Source organism: Phoenix dactylifera, chromosome 5 (assembly GCF_051530095.1).
Source record: "Phoenix dactylifera cultivar Ajwa chromosome 5, Ajwa_hap1_PhDact_Kaust_v1.1, whole genome shotgun sequence".
NCBI classification, from domain to species: domain Eukaryota; kingdom Viridiplantae; phylum Streptophyta; class Magnoliopsida; order Arecales; family Arecaceae; genus Phoenix; species Phoenix dactylifera.
This window is the reverse complement of record NC_143194.1, coordinates 5,332,552-5,352,458: the sequence shown is the minus strand read 5'-3', so window position 1 is coordinate 5,352,458 and position 19,907 is coordinate 5,332,552.

The following is a 19,907-nucleotide window of genomic DNA, read 5'->3' as shown; positions in this document are numbered from 1 at the left end:
TATGATGGTTCATGGTGAGATCATCGCCAAGGTACAACAAACATGGCTCAATCCAATCCTTCTATCATGATCACGATCGTGTGGGAGGCTTGTCCTAATCAACTCTCCTTCAGTTGCTTAGGGAACAGATCAAAATTGGCTTAGAAAACATTCAAAGAATGAAAAATTAATAATAGAGGAGCTATCTCTCAGGCTTTCATAAAGAAGTAGCACAAGACCTGTAGGGTATTGTGTTATATCTGAAATTTCGGATCAAGAGCAATTTTATAGGCTCAGGTCCACATGACCACTGGAAATGCCCATAAAAGGCCTAATGACTCTCTCAATGAAGCACCCCCTCCCCCTCAAAAAAAAAACAAGAAAAAACTCTCTCAAACAAGACCTTAAGGGCAAGCAAGCATTGGCGCCTCATAAAGACCCACTTGCACAAGCATGTTATGACTTGTAATGTTTAAGTTATGGTGCTATTTGATATGGCTCAAATTTTCCATCCCTAAAATCTCGCCCACCAAACGACAATATATCCAATGAAATCAACGGCCAATTAAATCTAGGAACAATCGGCGTAATTGGTTATAACTCAGCATGATCTCAATATGCCCAAAAAAAATATACTAACCGCCCCGATTAGTAAATAAGAAAAGCATTCGATCACGACGCACCTTTCTGATCAACGAATATGGAAAGAGCTCAACTTCCATTCTGCAAATATCGCAATCCTAACCATACAGATTCCCATTCTCTCCTCTATAAATACCAAGCAAGGGACTACAGAAGTATCTAAGTACTACACTCTCATACTTCTATCTCTTTTTATCCCTCCTGTTTCTCTCGAAACTCTGCCTATCTTAAGCATTGTAAGGTCCCCAGCTGGACATATTCTAGCGACCCTCTGATCATTTTCTAGTTAGGTTTTAAGCAACAACACTATTTACACCCCATTTTAACAACTTATAGCTAGAAGACATGAGTAAGCAGCACATGAATAAGGATAGAGGAAGTAAAGATAAATGAAAATCTTATGACCCTTGCTAGGCTGGATAGAGTCCTACTATAAGAAATATCACTTATGATGGTGCAAACTGAAGAGGTAGAATTTGGCCATGATGTTTATAAGTTGATCGATAGACTAATCAGAATACAAGGCATATAAAGTCTGATGGCCAGTAGGAATAGATCGAAATGACTGAACCGGTCTCTAAGATCTTTTCAAAGTAAAGAAGATCGTATTATTGGCTAGAGTAAAGAAAGATAGCCAATGTAACACATCTAAATAGACCAAGGTCAAAAAGATATGATTATTGGCCCAACAATTGGTGAAGAGCAACTATAAAAATAAACGTACATAGTGGGACGACAACTATCATTGGTTATTGGAACCGCCAGGACTTGAAGCCAATCGAGGTAACCATTAGAGTGGGTAGTTATTATCTTTTAGTATAAATAAGTAAAAATTGTACTTTGTAAAGGTCCTTTGATAATCCAAACCAATGCAATTTATCTTATCTAAGTTTTCAGTCTATCAATAGTTTTTATGCAAAAAGTAGCTACAACATAGAATCTTTCCTACTGTAGTCCTGTACTATATACCCTTATCTCTATCCAAATCCATCTCCTTTGATCAATGGTGTGACAATGATAAAAGTCCTTGAAGGTCAAAGTATCTGGAACTATGTTACTCTCTATCCTTCCTTCAATCACCATCTTTTTAGCTGATCTGACATCAGTGGCATTTCTATGTACACATTTAACAACTTCCATCTGAGTTGCCACCCTTCCCCTCCACCAACAAGTTTCATGGCAAACCTAGATGAGATATGAAAACGTAAACAAGTTCTTTGGCATTCCCAGTAGGGCAAAAAGAGCAAAAAAGCTCTTTAGCGTGCTTGATGAGACAAAAAGGTCAAACAAGCTTATTAGCATACTCGATGGGACACTACGTAGTTACCACATATCATTACAGAAGAAAGATAAGAAAATAGTTACCACATATCATGAAATATGCAGCATCTTCAACATCAATAATAGAACAAGTTTGAAACTTGTTTCTATTGTTGGAAACTAATATGTTCAACCAAAGTACATTCTTTGTGGAGGATGAATTGATTTTACATGGAAGTACTATGGTTTATGAAGAATCCAAAATGGAAACTTCGTCTCATCAAGAGAAAATGGCCAAAGACTATTCAATGAAGTCCTTGTAATGCATCGACTGAGGTAGCTTGGAAACTATGCCAACAAGGTTATGATAATTCAAACTAATGAGGGATGCTACGATCAAAATCTGGCTAATATTGGAGAATATCGATCATGGTGAACCGTAGAGGATCGCTAATGAAGTCAGCAAATCCATGCCAATAGTAGTTCAAGATCATTTGTCTCGGACTAAAGGGTAAAATTATAATAGCTTTATAGCACTATCCATAACCATCATGAGAGTTGGGGGGCAACCTAGTCAAATGGCACCTTTAGACTTTTTTTGTAAGACTGTGTTTTCCAAGTGCATATGCCAGGGACAACCTACTCAAAATGTACCTTCAGTGTTTTTCTATGTGATGTGTATTCCAAGTGCGCACTACAAGAAAATCAGGCATTGACAATACTTTTTATCGTCTATTTTGATACTTATAATCTTTGTTAATTTTATTACTGATGCTTTATAAAGCATCGCAAAAGCTTCGACAGTGTGAACGTTGAAAATCAATTTACTGACATTTGTAGAAAGTGTTGCTAACTGCTAATGCTTATACGCATCGCATTTAGCTACGCTTATTAGCGTCGCTAACTGGCGACCCTTATTAGCGTTGCCTATTGCCGATGCTCTAATAGCAACACTTAATAGCGTCACCAGTTAGCGACGCAAAAAAGTGTCGCTAATATTTAAAACATCATTATAATTATTTTTTTAAAAAAATATTTAAAAAGATTTTAAAACTCTATATTCATATATATGCTAAACACGTGCCCAACAAGAGTCATATTATTACATGATAAAATAGATTATTTGAAATATTCATATTGTCATATATGATTACATTTACATTGTCAATTTACATTTATAATGTACTTCGATAAACATAAAAATATACATATAAAACTCCTAAATAAATAGTCTAAGAGCTATCAGGGGTCAATGGTAGCATCATCATCTCAAAGAGTAGAGAAAGTCTCAAAAATCTACAACAAAAAGATAGAAACTTTAGAAGTTAAGGATACAAAAATCATTATGCTAATAAAATAATACATGATAATCATGTAAAATATTTTGCAAGGATGTGGTTACTAACCTGAGGAGGGACAAACCTATGCAACATATATGCAATCTAGTCTAGTTGAGCCCTTAAAGATTGTATCTCTGTCTGATGGCTCTGTCTCATCTCCTCCATCTCTGATGGCTATGCCACATCTCCCCTATCGCTGCCTTCAAACTACAAACCTCTGCGGTGCTACTACTTTGTCTGGCATCTTGGGTATATCTACTCACTGCAAATAACTAAGTGGGATAAGTCCAATGCCATAATCCCTCATTCGATTATATCGCTCTCGGCCCATCAATTCAGTAAACACTTGAGCTTTGACATGACTGGTCTCGCAGGATTGGCTCTTCGAGCAAGGCCAAAGTCATTTTTCTCAGTTGGTTGGCTTCTCAGATGGGTATGAAGTTGTTCCCCTCAACTTGTGTCTAAGATCAAAGAGATAGGTCTGGCCTGAGGTCAAGGTGGCCAATATTTTTTCCATCACTTTTCCTCCACTTTCGAGATCGAACTGTATTCTAGTTCGAGCGATGGAAGTCGAGTCATCACTTCAATCGATGGTGAAATCCTTGTCAAGGTGCAATAAATACGCCGATCAATCTTCTTGAAGCGTCATAATATCTAGGATATCCTACAGTGTCATCATTGCGAGGCTTTCTTTGAGGTGTCACTACTGTAGTGATCCTAGCAAATCGTCAGGCCGTAGCCGAAGTTGACATGCTGCTTGATATGTCCGATAGCCGAATCGGAGCTTTGATCAAGGTCATTCGTGCCTCTATATAAGGATCATCTCTCTCCTTATTTTATACTTCTTGCTTTATTTGCTTCTCCGCTCGAGTGCTCAAGCGTCCAGGCTACCAGGTAGTGCTCCATCAAAGCCCTTCGACTCCGGCTCCAACACCCTTCATGCTTCTCCATTTTTAGTGGGTTTTCGTTCCTTGGCTGCTTGGCTACTTCTCCTTGTCTTCCCCCTCGCCGTTTGGTCTTTTCCTTAATATTTTTCATCATTACCATGAGTAAGGCTGAGGCCAATGCTTTGGAGCAAAGTCAGCCATCTGACCACTTTTCTTGAGGTTGGCAGCCATCACCTATGGGTGAGGCTAAGTCCGAGGTCTGATCAGGCTCGGATTGTGAGACATTCATCTTACTCAGGAGAAAATGGACCTCATCTAAGCTCAGCATTTTGTGCCCTCCGAGTTCATCTTTGAGCTCACTGATCCTAGTGACTAGATGACCAACCCACATCCTTTTCAGCTTGGCTATTATGAGGAGACTCTACGGGCCAAGCTGAGGCTTCTTTTCCACCCCATCTTTGTGCAACTTATGAGGTCTTACAGCCTTGTTCCGACCCAGCTGGTGCCAAACTTCTTGTAGGTCTTAGTTAGTTTTCTTTCTCTTTGATTTCTCTGGAACATTTTAGCCTCGATTCTCCTCTTTCGGGGGTGCTTCACTCTGAAGAAGCATCGTCGAGATAGTATCCTGTGGTACTATTCTCCTCAGAAAGATCTTCGGCTGCTCTAAGGTACTCCCTCTTCTATCCATGGATGGAAAGAAAGATTTTTTTTGGTTCACTTTGAGCAACCATTGGGGTTCGAGATCGTGTGGAGGGCACCTCAGCAAGACCTGCATCGGCCCCTAAGGTTGTTCAGTGACGATCAAAGGGCCTTGTACAAGCTTCTGGAATCTCGATATGAGATTCCTACCCTGCAGGAGCTATTATCTAAGAAGACTCTAATTAACATCGATCCAAGCTAGGCCGACATCCTGGGTAGGATCCTCCTAAACTCTTCCTCTATCTCTCCACCTTGTTGCATTCTCTTCTAACATCATCCTTGGTTTTGCAGTTCTTGCTGCCATGAAGACCAACCTCACATTGATTCATCAGAGGAGGAGAATGAAGAAGAGGTCGGTCGTGGCTATCCAGGTCGAGGACCCCTAGGAGAAGGCAAAAGAAAGGAGTGGTTCTTGGTTATGAAGGAAAAATTATTTTTTTAAGGAAAATTATTCAATCTTCCAAATTGTTAATCAACTTATATTAGCAAAAACATAAGTGAGAACTTCAAAGAAACGTGCAAGAAATAATAGAAAAACTAATAAAAATGGTTTCCATAAAACTCTATAATGCATGGCTTTGCATGCACCTTGATCTCCAAGCACCCCATGCATGTGGCTACCAGACCTTACATGTAGAAGTAAAATTAATTAAATAGTAAACATGCCTTGTCATAATGTGCCAAGGTGACACATACGGGGATGGGTAGGAGGTGGAGCTAGGGGATGATGGCAGTTGATCCTTCTTCCTCCTTTTTTTTTTTGTCAATGACGGTTAGAGTTTCCTTGTGGATGGAGGATGAAGATGATGGGATGATGGCTAATTTGGAGTGCAACTGGGTTTAATAGGGGTTGACCGAACGAGGAGGGGGTTTGATTTGTGCGTGAGGGGGCTTGGAATGTGTTGGGAATTGGTTGGGACCCAAAGTGGGGTTGGGCTAGGGGCGTGATGAGTTGATGGCATGGATAAGGATTAGAAATTCTAATGGAACTAGACTCTAAAGGAATGTGGGATATGGAATACGGTGTGACAGAAAAAATACTAAGATGGCGTGAGAAAAAGAGAGGAGTCCTCTTACTAGGACTCTTAATTAAGGAAAGAATATAGCATGAGAAATAGATTGTGACGTGAGAAAAGATAGTTACAGATTAGGATGAAAGAGTCTCACCTTCACTCCAATCCAAGGGTTGGCATGAAGAAGGAGGAGTCTCACCTTCACCAACTTCTGCCAAAGGCTTGGTATCTCACCAAGAAAAGGAGATGGAGCATCGCACTCCAAGGAGAAAGAGAATTATTCTCAATTCTTCTAAACTCCAATCAATTATATTCTAAATTTTATTCTTCAACCTTATCTTTATGTAGAGTAAAAGGTTGGCAAAATAAGAACTCTTACAACCAAAAATTTGGATAGCAAGGACTACTACTTAATATATACTCTTTTAAATTAAATCAAATATTTGACCAATTCAACCAACAATCTATTTAGACTCCTACTAGACTAGGACTCTTCATGGCGCATGGAATAAGAATCTCATTCATGCTTGGAATCTTAGCTTGCGCACGCCCAAAGAAAGACTTCACGCACGCCTTAGATGAGCCTTCACGCACACCCACAATGCCAATCCTAAATTCAGGTTTTGGAATAAGTCAACAAGCAAACAACTAATTAAGGACTCTTTCTAACTTTGGGTCGAATATATGGTGTCAAAAGTTGAGTCAACTTTGCATCCCTCAGGACTCGAGCAATTCAAGCGTGGGAAAGAAACAAGGGACAAGGAGAAATATAAATTCTTTTAAAAAAAGGGGGAAAAAAAGAAGAAATTAAATGCACGATAGTGGTGGCAGGCATAATTTAACCGTGGCATGCCCCTCGTTCTGAAATCAAATTATTTAATTGATGATTGCTTCATCATCCATTCTTCCACTTTGTATTTCAGTTCATCAAGTTATTTAATTGATGATTATTTCCATCATCCATTCTTCTACTTTGTATTGTAGTTCGTTTTCTTTTCCATGTCCCCACCAACTTTGACCAGTTACGCATTTGATAGCCAAACTGAATCTCTCTCTCTCTCTCTCTCTCTCTCTCTCTCTCTCTCTCTCTTATATATACATGGGCACATATATCAAGGTAAAAAAAAAAACCCATTAATTTGCCTTAAATCTAATGACATGACATTTGTTATGGACTGGTAAAAGAATCCAAGGAGAATGGGAACAAGGTGGCAAGGCATTTAAGGTGTGTGACTTGTTGCCTTGGAGCCTTCGCATGGTCTTTTACTCTAATTTACTAGAATAGGATCTTGGGATATGGGAAAGGGAATAGGATTGGATGAATGGGCTTCAATCTAATTCTCACTAGGCTTCTTTTGTTTTGCAGCTTTAGCTATATGTCTTTACGTTTCCTTCGAAACGTGAGTTGCCTTGTATAATCTTGGATGGTTACACCCATAAGAACTTGTACTTGGATCCAGATGGAACTACGGGATGCTTTTTACTTGGTAGCTGATATTATTTAGCCATTAAAAGCACTAACTCAAAGAGTTTGCACTTGATTAATTATCTTAATGGAGATTATGTGATTTAAGACTCTACATGAACCGACCAAGTCAATGATTTAATTAAAGAGCCCACTTTCTGTCCGACCCATGTCACACCACCAGCAACCAAATGTCTAATGACAAATATTTAATCATTGTCCTCTCTTCAATTTTTGAGTGGGGATCAAATTGAACTACTTCCATTCCTAGCTTCAGATGCCACCTTTTTTTAAGAAAATTGTTCCCACTCTTAGTCTAAAATTAGGTTCTATCAACAACAAGGTGCTACAATTAAGTTACATCACTGTGAAGTTAATGAAAGCAAGTTGAAGGCTTGTCCACGACCCATCAAGCTTGCCTTGGATCCATTTGGCAAGACACATCCTCCCATGCAAGAAAAGTGATCAAAAGTTTACTGAAAAGTTTACTTTAGAAAATTAATTTTTCGATACCTGCAGCAAGGTAAGAGAAAACGAAACAAAAGGTCCCCTCTCTAGTCAGTTTACTTCGTCATGGAATTAGTCTTGCTCAGCCCTCGTCCTAGCAAGAGGGAACGGTATAATAGGAAAATTTTGAAGCAGAAGTGATATAGGAGGAAAGAAACATTAGCTGCTAAAATTCCATCAGTACTGCACCTTTCACCCTCTCTTTGAACCAATGTCCCCTAATAAATGCCCACAAATGTCCAGGTCCAATGGCCCATCCATGTACAAAATTTTCACGATTGCGAGTGCAACAAGTAAAATTTTTACGTGGAAGGGGTCAAAATAAGGTGCATATATAACACAGTGAAAGGCCAAGGTGGACCTGATACCAAGACAGTCGCTGAAAGGATGAAGAGCATTAAAGGGAAGTCAGATGGGAGCATGGCTTAGCTTCCTTATTTTTCTGTCAGCAAGAAAACTGAACAAAGAGAGAGATAAACAGACTGACATTAATTCAGAGAAAGAATGAGACACAGAGAGAGAAGGATGGGTCGGGGGTGTTGGAAATGATTTTGTAATCCATTGCTTTATGATTGAATTGTGTCTCTCGCTCTCTTCCTTTTTCTTTTCTCTGACAAAAAGGAAGCTATGATGGCCTTATGATAGAGATAATCCTCAACGGACTTAGTGTTGCTTCCCTCCCTTTTTACCACTTATAATTCATTCCCTTCTCTCTCCCAGCCTTTATTTTCTAACATTAGGGCTGACCAGGTGGGGCCTACGGTCTGGTTGTCTTCTTCCCTGTTCTATCACCATCCAAGACTGCCCCTTTTTTTTCTCTCTCTCCTGTCCACTTTGTTAAGTTTGTTTCCTCTTCATGAGCTTGTTTTTGTGAATTTAATCCTAATACCATTACAGGGCTTGGGGCTGCCCAAGAGGCCATAAAGCTCACTGACAAATCCTCTACTGGACTCCCCCCCAGGCCGGACCCTGAGCTGCATGAATGCCCAACACTGACGACGGGAGAGAGGAATGAGTGCGCTTTGACTGTCACTCTCTAGCCAACTTTTTCTTCCAAAAAAATGTCTATGAGGAGTGAGAATCACAACCAATCCTTAATAACTTCATGTACGTTTACTAACATGTTTAGATTTGGATGCGTTACTTCTGTCATTAATGCAACTTCACATGCAAACTGTAGCTCCAAAAAGGCAGCTCAAATGCTATAATTTGTTCACTTTTCAAGTTCTTCCTCTCGAAAATTACATTTGGCAACCTACTTGACTTTTTATTACATGAAAAATGATTGCAAGGTCTTTGCATAACTTCAATGGAATAGCCATCTAACAGAAGGAGATAAGCTTATTTCCCGGATCTTAAATGAAGTGGGGAAGTATTTCTTTTATTGGTTCAAGTTGCAAAGTAATGTGCAGAATTGAAGGCATATGTTGCCTCAAAAGTATTTTCATTTTCTAGTATGAACATCGTGTATGACATTTAGGGTTCATAACACCCTGTGACTTGCTGCTTAACCTTGAAATGTTGAATCTTTACCCAAAGGAAAAAAAGAACGTGCAATGTTGTATATATATTGTTGAGGAAAGGGAAACTTGTAAATCATTAAGAAATTACTTTCATATAGAATCCCTTCCTTAAGAGGCACATCTATCCCCATGACCAGTAAACTAGTCAACTATAAGTACAACTATTTTTCCTGCAAATGTGCTGACATGACGTTTATCAACCTGCGGGCTCTACCAAAATATTTAGCTCGGCTAATCGGGTGATTCAATCACAATTGTTCAATTGCGGTCAGCTCCCAATAATTCACGGCATTAGGTCGATCTGATTGCACTAGGAGAGATCTATCAATATCTCAAATCCTGAAGATCTAAACACTTATTAATCAGCTATTACGTGTGGTAGCAATGATATGCAGAGCCAGAACTATTTAGTTTTGTCCACGTGCAAATAGTTGTAGATGATCGGTTGTATGCAGTAATGGACTTGCGAAAAACTGATATGGAACTAAATACATACCAACACTGATCGTCGCCGGGCTAAAGATTCAAATTCATTCAAATCTAATCAAAAACATTATGATCAACTCGTCAGCCTCAATAAATCTGTGCTGCAGTGTCCCCTAGTCCATATAGATTATTGGACATGTTTGCTCTAATATCATTTGTAACAATTCAGGATCTTATCTAAAAAATCTAGCCAAAAAATATTATCTGAATTATTTGATTTTTGTATAAATACTTAAAATTTATCTAATAAATAATCTATGTGGTATTAAATACGTGTTTGTATCGATCTTCATTAAAGAATGTCGTATCTTTTCTAAATACCACCACTGAAGATATATAGCTTTTGTTTGTATTCATTCCCACCGTTCATACTGTTTTTCCGGTCTTTGCCAAATTAATAGGGGAATGTATAAAGAGGGGACCTCTGAGCCTCTGACCATAGAATGAAAGTGACCCCAGAGGAAGAAAAGTGAAAAGTGAAAAGTGACAAGTCCACCCATCGAAGCATGTGGTGCCGTCAGGACACGAGAAATATGACTACTCAAATTTCTTTTCTTCATTGCCACGCCCCGTCCTACCAATATAAACGAGGACAGCCGGCCGCATGCCCTGCAAAATTTAACCTATAAAAAATATAAGATCTAAAGAAGAAGTTAAATATAATATTAATGCAAGTAAATTAAAATACAATTTTTTTATAAAATGTTAGTTATTTATAATTCAAAGTCCAATATTAGCTTTCAAACACGTTTTATATGGATTTCTTAGATATTTATACAAAAGAAAAAAAAATTTCCCCTAGTTCTAATCCTCTTGCTCACGACATTCCATTAGCACTAATGTTAGCATCTGAAAAAGGATAAAAGAAATGAAAGTGGGCTAAAAAGCTTAGTAAGTTAGCTCTATCTCTAGTTCAATCAAGCATAATATGAACGGAATATCAACTTCATAATATAAAGTTTCAATTATAATTAAAAACATGTTAAAGAATGTAAACTATATATTTGGAAAATATATAATACATCCAGTCAAATATATTTAACCACTCACATTCTCTTCTAGCCTTTGCAACAATAGCCACGATTGCTCTGTGGTCGACCATGATCGGTCCATGGTAGGCCATTATCAGTAACCCGTGTGTTTATAGTCAGGCTAGAGAACAAATAATCATAATGAAAGAAAATCAACAATATCCCCGGTGCACGAATGATGCAAATTCATAACTCAATAAATCATTTCATGCTTAAGCATATATTTTTATAATTGGATATTTAAGCAAAGCATATATAACATACTGAATACGACATATAATATATAGATAAATGAATAATATTTATAATCAAATCTTAATACATATAAAGTATATTACGCATATGAAAAGATACTAGAGTAGAGGTACTATTACCACTCAATTGACAAGCTACACGAGACCCCTATCGAATTAGATGCGATCTATTCAAAAGTATTTTCTAATGGTTAAATTTTTTTTCTAAAGCAAAAGATATTATTTAAAAAAAAAACTCAACATATATACTAAGGACCCTATGTTCGTGGGCCCATCCAAATTTCCATAATTCAAAAAGGATCTTGATGGGTCGTGACCCCAGATCTATCGATCGGTAGCCAAGATCCAGATGCATGGGACTCGAGGATTCTAATTCATGCACCCCACTCCCAAGAAAAAAAAAAAGAAAAAAAAGGCCACTAAGATGTTAAAAATTGGAAATATGAATTTCATTTTTGAAAGACTTTATTCAATTCCATTCTTGTTTGTAGAAGCATTAGATGCCCATCCATTTTTACATTTCAAATACTTACATGTTAGTGTTTTCATTTTTTTTAGTGCTCCGCAAGTGTAGTTTTTTTTTTTTTTTTTTTTTTTTTGTTGGGGGGGGGGGGGGGGGGGGGGGGGGGGGGGGAGGGGAGTGATTAGTCTAAAAGTATAGTTCAAATTTAAAACACCATATGGCGAACAACAACTTAGCACGGCATAGCTCAATATCTTAATAAGATATACCAAAGTCATGCTCTTGGAAAATTGAGTCTTTTCACTTGGATTGATTGCCATTTAATATTGAATTTTCTGCATGTATACTCTTACAAATTATACTATCAAATTTTCTATTTGCTTACATATCCTCATACATATCTCAATTTTGATGTATACCATTGCAAATTTACTATTTGAATATATACCTTTATAACATATTTCTTTTTGCATATATACCCTCGAATTTACTATTTTTGTATATATATATATATATATATTTGCATGTATACTCTTATTGAGTTAACGGTATACATGTAAATAGGGAATTAGTGTGGGTATAGATATATTTTTTGATATTTATAAGGGTGTACATGCAAAAAAAATCTTTTAGCATTTCAGCGTTGTTGATGACTATTTTTATTACCAACCTTTTATTTCATTTTCCTAAAACCTATGCAGTTATAGACATTGCATAAAATATATCAAAGAAACAAGTATAATTGTATGAAAAACAAGTCTAACCATAAGGGACTAAAAATAAAGCACTTAACCATGTAAACATTAATCATATTGGAAGCTAAACAATGACTTAGGTGTCATATTTGCTCTTTCCCCTCCTTTGACTATAGGAAATAGTTGATGTGTTATGTATAGGGAAACACTTTTATCTGGCAAGGTACTCCAAGATCAAAATCAAGCATGTTCTATAATTTCTATAACCAATATCTCTAATATACCCAATGAAAAGCCCCAGGACATTCTGCTCATTTTATTTATCTTATTTGATTTGTGCCTTGGACGCTTGGAGTTTATGGTCTGACTAGGAGCTTATCCAACTCTTCGCCAACTTAAACAACCTCATTTTGAAAAACTCTCGATCATGTGTGATGTAAATCACAGATATTGTGATCGAGCAGGATCACACATGCAAGACAAGCAGGAGTTTGATATCTTATAAATGAAAAAAATTGAGACTTGACCAAGTTTTGCATCAGCAATATTCATAACATTTTTATATAAATATTATTTCCTATTTGCACGTCTCCTTGTTTCCCTTTTCATATTTCTAAAAGTATACTGTCTATAAAATTCTTTAATTCTATATTCACCCTTGAAAATGTTGATAGTGCATGAACACTACTAAAAAGTCAAAAAATTTGTATATAAACTGTTCACATCATTTTGCTTTCTTTCATTCGTTTTTAATTCTAACCTTTGTTTGGCTATGTTAATAGTTATTTATCTCAAGTATAGGCCATTTAACCTTGATTCAATAAACTTTGTAGCATATTAAAGCAGATGTCCAAAATTTATTACCAATGTTTACACGTACTTTTGATTTGTGATGTTTAAATTATCTATGCATTTTTTGAAAGTATACATGTAAAAATCCTAGGAGAGACAGCATGGAAAGATAAAATGGTAATGTTGCTTCTAATATATATGGCCCATGTCACCATAGGTTTATATATTCAATTTTGATTTCTATGACATATAATGCAAGTTTCATAATGTGGCAAGGCATACAAGTTTTAGGCCTTGGAAGAAATACATATACATATACATACATACATCCATTCATGCATACCTACGTACATTCATGCATGCATACATACATGCATACATACATACACACACACACATACATACATATCAGATTTTAAAATATTAATAAATAAGAAATTTTCAGAGGGTATTTATGTAAAAAAATCTTGAATCAACAAATAAGCCATATCCCAAGTAATTCAGAATTAACCATTTAGCTTAACTCATGCTTCGAGTTATAGTACGGCATGTTATCACAGAAAATGAATAAAAATATAATTTAGATTAGTCACGTATTGCATATACTTTCATATTACTTTTGTAACCGAATAGCCATCATATGATGACCTGAACGTAATCTCTTTTCAGAAAATTCTCCAGCCAAGAATCTTTCTTTAAATGCTATCAGTTCACTGTAAAATATCTATCATGTGAAATATCTCTTCGGGTATTTTGGACCTTTTTCTGATTTTTAAAGGCTTCTCTTTTGGTGTTTGTCATCTGATAGAACACCAAATTAGGCTAAAATATTTAACCATTAACACATTGATGCTTCAACCTTCTTCACTTTTTCATCTTTGATTTGTCCAACAATTTTTTATTAATTTTATTTTTTAAAACATTAATATGTGACTATTTTTTCTAAAATATAGGATATTGCTGCATTCCTTATTTTAGAGCGTGCCAAAGAGTCATCATCATCCAACAAGACTAGTCCTATCGAAGCTCAGGTATTCTCCGAATTGATAGGTCCGAAGCATTATGATCGAGTGAGGGATTATGGCATTGGAGTTACCCCACTCAGTTATCTATATGAGGATGATAGTGGTATTTTGATGATTAATACAATGATTAAGAGTATGTTACAAATTAATTCGATACATCATTAATAAGTCTGTCAACTCGATACATTAGTATAATGAGATTAAGATGTATTTCAATGATTATTAATGAGATAAAATTTGCGATAGGAAAGGGATAGTGAATTCTAAATTCTAATTCGGCAAAGTTTCAAGTGAAACATACTCTTAAGTGGACAATAGTAATTTTCATTGTTTGGAGTATGTAGCACTACAATGACATATATTCAAAATTGTTTAAAGTTTATTTCATTGATTATATGGATGAATCTAACCTTAAGTTGCAGCAAAGTGTGGATTGAGTCGACCCCAAGATTGATTGAGTCGACCCCAGCACATCAAGAAACCATCTGGCACACTTCTGCAAAAATGGCACGGATGAACAGTACTTGGGTCGACCCAAGCAAAGGATGAGTCGACCCAATCCTCAAGCCTCAAGAAAACAGTTCTCTGGAAACCCTGAGAGGGTCGACCCAAATGAAACTTGAGTCGACCCAAACTTGAGTCGACCCCGAGTTAACATGAGTCGACCCAAAGGCAATGACATTCAAAAATAGATTCTCTGGAAACCCTGAGAGGGTCGACCCAAGTGGAAGTTGAGTCGACCCAACTGAATCTTGAGTCGACCCAAAAAGTGTTGAGTCGACCCAAGTGAAGGAAGGCTGAAATACAAGGTTCTGTGGTTTCTGAGAGGGTCGACCCCAATGTTGCTTGAGTCGACCCAAGTGAAAGTTGGGTCGACCCCAGTAAAAGTTGAGTCGACCCAAGCATGGGCAGAAGCATAACGGCTAGTTCTGCAGAAGTACTTTCAGACCTCCCAACAGTGAGTAACGGCTAGTTTTTGAATTCTATCCATTGGGGCTTGTCTAATGGATGAAGAAAACTATTTAAAGTGACACTATTCATCAGAGGAAACATCCTTTTACAAAATATCAAAGCTTACACAAGAAAGACAAGTGCCCTAATCTTCTTCATCCAAGTGCTTCATTCAAGAGTCAAAAGAAAGTGGTTGAGCAGATTCCAAGAGATATTAAGAGCTCCATCCACCCTTAAAGAGTGAAGCATTCCTGACAAAGAAGAGAGAAGTTTTATCAAGCGATAACTATTCTCTAAACTCTTCTTTGTAGCTTATAAATGTTATATTTGCTCATCTAGGAGTTTCAACATTCTTCTTTCTTTTTAATCACCTAGTAAAAGTTTGTTGGTGAGCCCGTAAAACCAATGGTGTAGGTTTATTGGTGAACCCGTAAAACCAATTGTGAAGGTTCGTTGGTGAGCCCGTAAAACCAACATAGGTTCTTGGTGATCCCGGAAAACCAAAGTGTAAAGGTTTTTGGATTGTGAGCCCGGAAAACAATCCAACTGTAATCTGCGGGATTATAGTGAATTTCCAAGGGATCGCTTGGGGAGTGGACGTAGGTGCTTAGGAGAGCACCGAACCACTATACTTCTTGTGTGTTTGTATTGTGCATTGTTCTAATTTCACTTACTCATCAATTGACTAAAGTAAGATAGTAAAAATTAAGAGAAACCAATTCACCCCCCCCCCCCCCCTCTTGGCTTGTCACCTTGGGCAACAAGTGGTATCAGAGCTAGGTGCTCATATAGTATTTGTTGATCTCACAATCAAGAAACAAAGATCATGACAACCCAAGTGGGATGTTCTATGAGTGAGGGGCAATCCACAAATAGACCTTCTCTATTTAATGGCACTAATTACACATACTGGAAAGCTAGGATGAGGATATTCATTCGAGCTCTAGACTATGAATTGTGGTATATTATAACTAGAGGACCTCACACACCCACAATTAGTATAGAGGGCACTATCATTCCCAAACCAGAAATGGATTAGAATGAGAATGATAGAAGACTAGCACAATTAAATGCTAAAGCAATAAATTTACTTTACTGTTCACTAGATGTAAGTGAATTCAATAGAATATCTACATGCATCTCCGCAAAAGAAATTTGGGATAAACTTGAGGTCACATATGAAGGAACTAATCAAGTTAAGGAGTCAAAAATAAACATATTAGTACATAAGTATGAGTTGTTTAAAATGGAATCCACTGAATCCATAACTAAAATATTTACTCGTTTCACGGAAATCATAAATGGGCTAAAGAGTCTAGGAAAGTCTTATACTAACTCTGAGTGTAACAAGCCCGGGCATTTCAAGATAGATTGCCCGGAATTAAAGTGGATGGCAAGAAAACTTAAGAAGAAGAACTTCATGGCTGAATGGAGTGAAAGTGAGGAGTCAAGTTCGGAAGAGGAAGATCATCAAGAGACGGCCCAAATCTGCCATATGGCCAATGACGATGAGGTAGATTCTGAACTTGAATGTGATTTTACTGTTGATGAATTACATGATGTATTTTTAGAACTCATGGAAGAACACAAAAAATTGATCAATAAAAATAAAGTTCTAAAAGAAGAAAATCAATCTCTTATCAAAGATAAGCTGAAACTATCTAATAACTATGAAACATTAAGTAGGAGACTCACAAATGAAACCAAGAATCTAATTGCTGAAAATGTCAAGTTAAAAGAAGATGCTGAAAAATATAAATCCTTAGTAGACAAGTTTACACTTAGCTCAAGCAAATTAAATATGATTCTTGATAGTCAAAAAGCTGTATATGATAAAGCTCGATTAGGATATAAAACAAATAGGAAACAAAAATACTTAAAGAACATATTTGTAAAAGCTAAAAATGAAAATATAACTTGTCATTGTTGCAATAAATTAGGACATAAAGCATATGAATGTAACTATAGAAAGTCTATATACAACAAATTGAGTAATAATTATAAGCTTAAATCCAAGAAAGTTTGGGTTCCAAAAGGAACATCAAGTACTAACCCTAAAGGACCCAACATAGTTTGGGTACCTAAAGCTCATTCTTGATCTTGATTGCAGGGGTGTCTTGCAGCTAATAAGGTGGATAAACGATGGTATCTAGATAGCGGCTGTTCAAGACATATGACCGGTGACGTAGACCAATTTGTCACCTTGGAGTCTAAGAAGGGTGGAGTAGTAACCTATGGAGACAATGAAAAAGGGTATATCATTGGAAAGGGTAAAATTTTCATTACTCCATCTACCTTCATAGAAAATGTCTTTTTAGTTAATGGTTTGAAACATAACCTACTTAGCATAAGTCAATTTTGTGATAAAGGGTTTAAAGTCACATTTGAAGCATCAGTATGCATAATCACAAATCCTAAAGATAATAGCATTGTACTTATAGGACAAAGGCAAAGAAATATTTACATGGTAGATCTTCATGAATTAGGCAAGAAAAATGGATTATGTTTAATTACTAATGAAGAAAAGAAAAATGAAACAAGTTGGCTTTGGCATCGTAGACTAGGGCATACTAGTATGGATTTAATATCAAAACTAGTCAAGAAGGAATTAATAAAAGATGTGCTAAAATTGATCTTTGAAAAGGACAAAATTTGTGGACCATGCTCATTAGGAAAACAAACAAAATCATCCTTCAAATCAAAGAATATAGTATCAACAACTAGGCCTTTTGAACTCATACATATGGATCTATTTGGACCCACTAGAACTGCGAGTCTAGGAGGAAAAAAGTATGGACTAGTTATAGTAGATGATTTTTCAAGATATACATGGGTTTCATTTTTGGCACATAAGAATGAAGCATTTTCAGCATTCTTGAAATATTATAATAATATCATAAATGAAAAGAAGCTCACATTAATAGCAATTCGAAGTGATCATGGAACTGAATTTGAAAATCAACACTTTGAAGAATTTTGTAATGAAAATGGTATCTCACATCAATTTTCAGCACCTAGAACGCCTCAACAAAATGGGGTTGTTGAAAGGAAAAATAGGACCTTGGCAGAAATGGCACGCACGATGTTGTGCGAGTCAAATCTTCCAAAGTACTTTTGGGCTAAAGCTATAAGCACTGCTTGCCATATTCTAAATCAGATTTTAATACGACCTATAACCAAGAAAACTCCTTATGAACTTTGGAAGAATAAGAAACCAACCGCTAAATATCTTAGAGTATTTGGATGTAGATGTTTCATTTTAAACAATGGCAAGGAGGATCTAAGTAAATTTGATGCCAAGTCAGATGAAGGTATCTTCTTAGGATACTCCACATCTAGCAGGGCATACAGAGTGTTTAATAAAAGAACTCTTGTAGTCGAAGAGTCAGTTAATATCATATTTGATGAGTCTGATAGTGAGTCTGCTAGGAAAGAAAATATCCTTGATGATGATGCAGGAATTATTAACTTTGAAAAATTGAATCTTGATGACGTGCCAAATCAAGATAAGGAAAATGATCGCGTGCCACCACAATCTCAAGACTTGCCAAAGGAATGGAGGTATGCATATAGACACCCTAAAGACTTAATCATTGGTGATCCATCTCAAGGGGTAAGAACTCGATCCTCTCTTAGAAATTTAAATGATTATCTTGCTTTTGTTTCACAGTTAGAACCTAAGACTTATGAAGAAGCTGAAAAAGATACCAATTGGATAAATGCTATGCAAGAAGAATTAAATCAATTTAAAAGAAGTAATGCATGGACATTAACTGAGAGACCAAAGCATAACTCTGTAATTGGAACAAAATGGATCTTTAGAAATAAATTAGATGAAAATGGGGTAGTTATAAGAAATAAAGCTAGACTTGTAGCTAAGGGATACAATCAAGAAGAATGGATAGATTTTGAGGAAACATTTGCTCCCGTAGCTAGATTAGAGGCTATTAGATTACTTCTAGCTTTTGCATATTTCATGAATTTCAAATTGTATCAAATGGATGTAAAAAGTGCCTTCTTAAACGGTTTTATAGAGGAAGAAGTATATGTAGAGCAACCTCCTGGTTTTGAGAATCATGAATTGCCAAATCATGTGTTTAGACTACATAAGGCATTATATGGATTGAAGCAAGCACCTAGGGCTTGGTCTGATCGACTAAGCAAATTTCTACTAAATAATGGCTTCAGTAGAGGAAATGTAGATAAAATACTTTTTCTCAAAAGAAAAGACAAAAATCTGCTAGTGGTACAAATACATGTAGATGACATAATCTTTGGTGCCACAAATGATAATCTTTGCAAAGAGTTTGCTAATTTAATGCACGGAGAATTCGAGATGAGTTTGATGGGAGAACTAAGTTTCTTTCTCAGATTACAAATCAAGCAAACCAAAGAAGGTATTTTCATTCATCAAACTAAGTATACAAAGAAAATATTAAAGAAGTTTGGGAATGAAAATCACAAGGAAATAGGCACCCCAATGAATCCCACTAGTAGACCAGACATAGTGTTTAGTGTGGGAATATATGCTAGATACCAATCAGATCCAAAGGAGTCACATTTAAGTGCTGTTAAAAGAATCCTTAGATATTTAAGAGGAACTACAAACATAGGATTATGGTACTCAAGAGACTCCTGTCTAGATTTGCTTGCCTACTCAGATGCAGATTTTGCTGGATGCAAATTAGATATGAAGAGCACTAGTGGAACATGTCAATTTTTAGGAAATAACTTAGTATCATGGTTTAGCAAAAAGCAGAATTCAGTAGCACTGTCAACGGCTGAAGCTGAATATATAGATGCCGGCAGTTGTTGTGCTCAAGTACTATGGCTTAAGCAACAACTAGAGGACTATGGAGTTAAACTAGATAACATTCCTATAAAGTGTGATAATA